The sequence below is a fragment of the Limulus polyphemus genome, unplaced genomic scaffold (assembly GCF_000517525.1).
Source record: "Limulus polyphemus unplaced genomic scaffold, Limulus_polyphemus-2.1.2 Scaffold76975, whole genome shotgun sequence".
Lineage (NCBI taxonomy): Eukaryota > Metazoa > Arthropoda > Merostomata > Xiphosura > Limulidae > Limulus > Limulus polyphemus.
In genome coordinates, this window is record NW_013742571.1 from 1 (window position 1) to 6,581 (window position 6,581).

Genomic DNA, 6,581 nt, shown 5'->3' on the forward strand with positions numbered 1-6,581 from the left:
TAGAAACTAGTGTGTGTGTGTGTATACTTGTATAACTTAGGACACTAGATAGAAACTGTGCTTATTAATTGATTAATTGACTTACAAACAGCTGTTGTGTATTGACAGAAAATTAGTGTTCAGAGGAGTTTGTAGTCCACCCAATACAAAGAAAAATTAGAGGGAACATTGGTGGAAACTAACCCGCTGTCTTCATTTATAGTCTTTCCAAGTGTCAGCTGTCTCTCCTTCAGTCATCTAGTCTTTTCTGTTGTTAACCAGTCTTTAATTTCTGGTTTTCACCAGTGTCGATCAACACAGGAACTTCAGAAATAAACTTCAATCAAACAATTGTTTTCACCCTCTAAAGGTTAACCTTTGACACTTGATGGGGGCAGGCTACACCATGGTTAGGTTTTATCATGTAATAATACATGTAAAAAGTACATACATATATGTGATAGCTGAGAGCTTTAGTACGATGTGTCATTGAAAAATTGATAAGTACGTAAGTAAACTCTTGTAATGTACATGAGTAATATCTTGGTACTTACTAATAGTATAAATAAACTCTTGTTATGAACATGAGTAGTCTTTTGGTACTTGCTATTAGTATAAGTAAACTCTTGTTATGAACATGAGTAGTCTCTTGGTACTTGCTATTAGTATAAATAAACTCTTGTTATGAACATGAGTAATATCTTGGTACTTGCTATTAGTATAAATAAACTCTTGTTATGTACATGAGTAGTCTCTTGGTACTTGCTATTAGTATAAATAAACTCTTGTTATGTACATGAGCAATATCTTGGTACTTGCTATTAGTATAAATAAACCACTTTATAACACACCTATAATGCTCTAAGTTCACATTATAACACATCTATAATGTTCTATGGTCACTATAACACATATTTTATTACCTTCCATACAAAGAGTTGTCGTTCAGTACGTAAAGAAGATGTTGGTACACAACCTGTAAAGAAAATATTAATAAGGACAATTATCCACAATAAACATTGAGTACAACTTATGAAAACTTATTATTTGTAGTACTAGTGCAAGTAACAGTTTCTTCTATTACAGACTCAATGCTAAGTATATCATGTATATAGATTTTAAACGAGTAATGAGAGTAAAAGAGTTATTTTCATTCATTTTAATTCTTAATTTTGTTTCAACCAATCCTTTACTGCAATAAAATGCTAATCAGAGTAAATGGATAAAAAACAAATTGGTCTGTTAACAATACAGGGCTCGACAAGCCAGTACCGTCGAATCCATCTGCCTGTTCTTGAAAATAGTATTTATAAATTGACTTACAGGTTCCATGTACTGCTCAAAAAGTGGGAAATCTTTAATATTCATGTCAAGAATATAGTAGACAGCCCATTTCACCACAAACTTATTTTCATGAAAGAACATTCTCTTGAGTGTTAGAAGTACCCACGATGTATGGAGTAGAGGTAAAGCACCATGTTCTCGTAAGGAGTCTGGAAGAAAGAAAAAATTATAAATTAAAAGAGCCAAAAAAATATTTAAATCTAATATCATTCATATCACTTTACAAAATTAAAATATAGTTATTACTTTCTGGAAAAATTAACAGGAGGATCTGGAGCCTTCTCTTCGATCCAAGATTGTTTATATAACATTAAAGAATACAGTTATACCATCATAAGTGAGAAACGTAACACAATCTAAAAAAATTGTAAATTTAAACTTCATTTAACACATAAGTAGCTAGAGAATTGATAGCGAGTGATGCCACATTGTTGCTTTCCTTCTAGCCAGCAGTTCAAAATTAGTGGAAGAGGCAGATAGCTTTAGTAGTTTAGTGGTAATGGGAATCAAATATGAGACTCTCAAATTACAAGGCATCCCCTGCCCCATCCATAATATAGCTTTTTTGCTTAACAAACAACAAACATAAGGGAAACATATGGATTACTTAGATAGTTAGAATAAACAGAATCCCTAATTTTGATTACTTAATTATTTTCGTGGCAATTAATTTCATCAAAATTTTGATTAGTTGGAATAATCAAAAACAGTAATACCTGGAAACACTAATTCGATTAATTGATTATTTCATTAGACACTTATAAATGTAATCACTTCTTATAAATAATCGATTAAATCACCCAGCTACATTAAAGTGTGGTAAAAAATCACTAAACAGAAAAAATGCTGACAATTCCTCTCTTACAACTAGTTTCATTATTGCTTACACAGAGATAAGAGCTAATATAAAATACACAGTGATGATATTGACTTTTATACTTTCATTACATCAGTAAGAGAACTTGCAAAATTTAACAACACATCTGACTGTCACTCAATATATTTGCTGAAGCCTTTAATACTAAGTAAGTTTCTTAGTTTTGAAACATAATAGTCTCAATCAAAATAAATAAATCCTCCAAGTGTTGATCAGCTGTTGGCATATATTTCTTATTTATGGCATACTTTTATTATATGCAATTAGACTGAATAATAAGCTACATAAAACTCAAGTTAAAAAGAACTTACCAGTAAATACTGAAGCTCCTACTAAGCAGTCTAGTTTATAAAGAACAGGTTTAATGACATGAACCTAAAATAAATCAAAGAAAAAAATAGAATTCGTCAAAAGGTCTTAAAAATTTTGAAAACAGATTTCAGACATCTTTAATGCCAAAGCAAAATAAAAATCATGAGTCACATACTAATAGCAAGTACCAAGATATTACTCATGTACATAACAAGAGTTTATTTATACTAATAGCAAGTACCAAGATATTACTCATGTACATAACAAGAGTTTATTTATACTAATAGCAAGTACCAAGATATTACTCATGGACATAACAAGAGTTTATTTATACTAATAGCAAGTACCATGATATTGCTCATGTACATAACATAACTATAATGCTCTATAAACACTTTATAACACCTATAATGCTCTATAAAAACTTTATAACACACCTATAATGATCTATAAACACTTTATAACACACCTATAATGATCTATAAATTGTGTTATAAAGTGACTATAGTACATTATATGTATGTTATAAAGTGACCATATAACATTATAGATATGTTATAAAGTGACCATATAACATTATAGATGTGTTATAAAGGGACTATAGAACATCATAGATGTGTTATAAAGTGACCATATAACATTATAGATGTGTTATAAAGTGACTATAGAACATCATAGATGTGTTATAAAGTGACCATATAACATTATAGATGTGGTATAGAGTGACCAAAGAACATTATAGTTGTTTTATAAAGTGACCATAAAACATTATAAATGTGTTATAAAATGACTAAAGTATTACAGATGCATTATAATGTGAACATAGAGCATTATAGTTGGTATAAAGTGTTTATAGAGCATTATAGGTGTGTTATAAAATTTTTATAGAACATTATAGTTGGTATAAAGTGTTTATAGCACATTATAGGTGTGTTATAAAGTGACTATAGTGCATCATAGATGTTATAAAGTGTTTATAGAGCATTATAGTTGGTATGAAGTGTTTATAGAGCATTATAAGGGTCCCACAATACCATTACTGATATGTGACTAATGCTTTCCACAATCCATCTAGTGAACATGGACAATAGCTTGCCAGTGACCATTTCAAAAGTCCAATCACACAATAATCCACAGGTTCTGTATCCAGCAAATTGACTGATGGGTCATCATAGAGAATAGCAAGTATATTCATTTTATACTCCAGCTGCTGGAGGTATACTATGGTTGAACAAGAGATATAGATGGAAGCCTTATCTTGGTGAACCCATACCCAGTTGGCCTCATTCTTAGATGGAAATCCTTCTTGACTATGTTGCATAGCATGTTTTTGCCTGGGACACAACAATGGCTTTTTCCACTAACTTTTGTGTTTGTGGGTTCTTTCCTGTTATAAGACCCTACACTTCACTCACTACAGCTGAGGTATTACTTGTTGCAGGTCTCTTTCTTGATGGTCTTAGTACCCCAAGTTGATCCATATTTCTATATTTTCCAGTGCCATTATATATACAAAGAATATTCCATCTTGGAAATTCTAAATCCCTGGTTTGAACATACCTTTATGATCTGAGTGAATACTTATTTTGTGTCAGAAAGGACTATTACTCTTTCCAAAAGAGAGAAATTAACGCAATAGCAAAAACATTATCTTTTGAATTAACTGCCTGATGATTTCTCTTTCATGTTTTAAACAATTGGCCATGTTTAAACAAAAGATATTAGATTTTTCATGTAGACCATTTTCTAACAACCACATTAAAGCATTGCTATTGCTGATAGGAACTCCAACCAAATTGTGCATTTCTGTTTTTATTTCTAGGAATATTTTGAAGTGATATGATGTTTAAAATTCTTTGAATGACACTATCCTACCATCTGAATATTTCCTTCTGTTATTAGACTCCCAGTTGTAGTAAACACATGGACGGTCTTTGAAATATTAAACTTTTTTGAGATATTTACTGTGCATTTTCTTCTCATTATGTAAAGCAGAAACTTGTAAAGTCTTTAGACTACATGGCACTTTACTGGTGAATCAATTAAACTAAACTGAAACAAGGATGTTAGTAATGTTTGTAATGTTGACTGAAGAATATGTAAAAATGATTTTATCCAAAAATATGTCTAAACAGAATAATGAATGTTTGTGATTTAAAATGAACGTTTCTTTATAAAAACAGTATCAATGGGCCACTGCCACCCAATCCATAGTTGATGATACCTAATAGTTTTCAACTGAAATTAATAAATGTTTAATTACAACTAAAGAGAATTTTCAATAGCCGCGGCACTTGAAATTCTTTTAGACAGGATTAAAGTAAATCAATTTACGAGTCATTATTTTTTTTATAGCTATATCAAGCTTCAGACACGCCTATACCCGATTCGATTTTATTACACATCAGGATCTCTACCAGCTGAAGTTTAAATTCTTTTGAGCAGGATTAGAATTAACCTATGAGACCTTGGGCACGGTGAAATACATCGGTTGAAAGGGTTTGACCTCATGAATCCAAAACTGTAGCTAGATCTCGAATCGGTCAAGAGATAACAGAGCTATGAAAAAAAAAAACTCAGAGCCACTATGACGTGACTAAAAATATGTGGTTGTAATTGAGAAACCCACTGTTAATGTTATATCAACAGTGGTCTTTATTCTTGCAGGCTTTATTGTTTTATAGGAAAACCAGCATGATTATTTTGGACTCAAAATTTATGAAAGGAAATATATGTGTTTGTGTTTACCCTTGTCAATTGTTTTCTAATTTAAGCACTTTTTCGAAGAACTAGGATCTAAAAAAAACAGCTTTATTTTTTAATATATGTGGTAATAAAGGTTTATTTTTATTGTGTAATAGCACAGACTTTCCTAATTCATATTACTATAAATGCTAATTCCTAATTCATATTACTATAAATTTTCTGTATAATCTTGCTATTATTAAGTGGACCCATATAATACTTGCAAGGAAATCAGTTTATCTAAGATTACCACAGTATTTTAGAATAGACTTTCAAAACACATACCTTAAATTATCCAATCCAGCTCCATCCAAAGCATTCATTCTAGGCACGGTAGAGATAGCCTGCATAACATTGAAAAGAGCTATTCCACTCCAGGATTGCTTGGAAAGCCACGTAATTATACCACTAAAAAATACTACCAAATACAAGTAAAAAAATGGGGGGGACATTATCCTTTACAAAATGGTTTATCTCATGTATAGAATGAGACGAAAATAAAAACTGTTATCTTAACATTATTCTAAACAAAATCAATAACTGATTAAAGAACAGTTCAAATTTTATCTTAAAACAGTTTCTTAGTGTGACATCAAGATCTTGAATTGAGGCTCAAACTTTAGACATATTCTACTTCTCAATAATTTTACCTTACTTGTTGTAATAAATTCTATTTTGTTGGACAAATTGCATTTTCTTGCACTATTATTCAGTGATTATGGTGTTTAATTTAGTGCTAAGCTTACTTACAAACATTTATTCAGTGATTCTGGTATTTGTTTTACAGTGCTATGCCTACTTACAAATATCTATCCAATAATTCTGGTTCTTGCTTTACAGTGCTAAGCCTACTTACAAATATCTATCCAATAATTCTGGTTCTTGATTTACAGTGCTAAGCCTACTTACAAATATCTATTCAGTAATTCTGGTTCTTGCTTTACAGTGCTAAGCCTACTTACAAATATCTATTCAGTAATTCTGGTTCTTGCTTTACAGTGCTAAGCCTACTTACAGATATCTATTCAGTAATTCTGGTTCTTGCTTTACAGTGCTAAGCCTACTTGAAAACATCTATTCAGTGAATTGATAAACTATCATTTAATAAATAATTCATAGATTCTCTTATTAGTGATGTATTTAGCCTTTCACTATTCAATACTTCTTTACCAAGGAATTTTATCACTATCTTTGAAAGTTGTTCATTTTGGTAAGATAAGGACTACTATCACAAATTATAAGAATTACTGTTTCATATAACATATCTTTTTTATAGAAGGTAGGTCATATTCAATACATTCCTTCATTTTTTGTTATACGTTAA

General features: G+C 30.6%; 1 long non-coding RNA gene across 1 annotated transcript; it reads right to left on the minus strand.

Annotated features, from left to right (window-relative positions):
* Nucleotides 1–882: 882 nt before the first annotated feature.
* Nucleotides 883–2,577, minus strand: LOC111084466. The gene is made up of 3 exons (XR_002609572.1): nt 2,512–2,577; nt 1,303–1,472; nt 883–955 (listed from the first exon to the last, which is right to left on the minus strand). It is a non-coding gene; the product is annotated as an uncharacterized LOC111084466 (long non-coding RNA).
* Nucleotides 2,578–6,581: the final 4,004 nt, after the last annotated feature.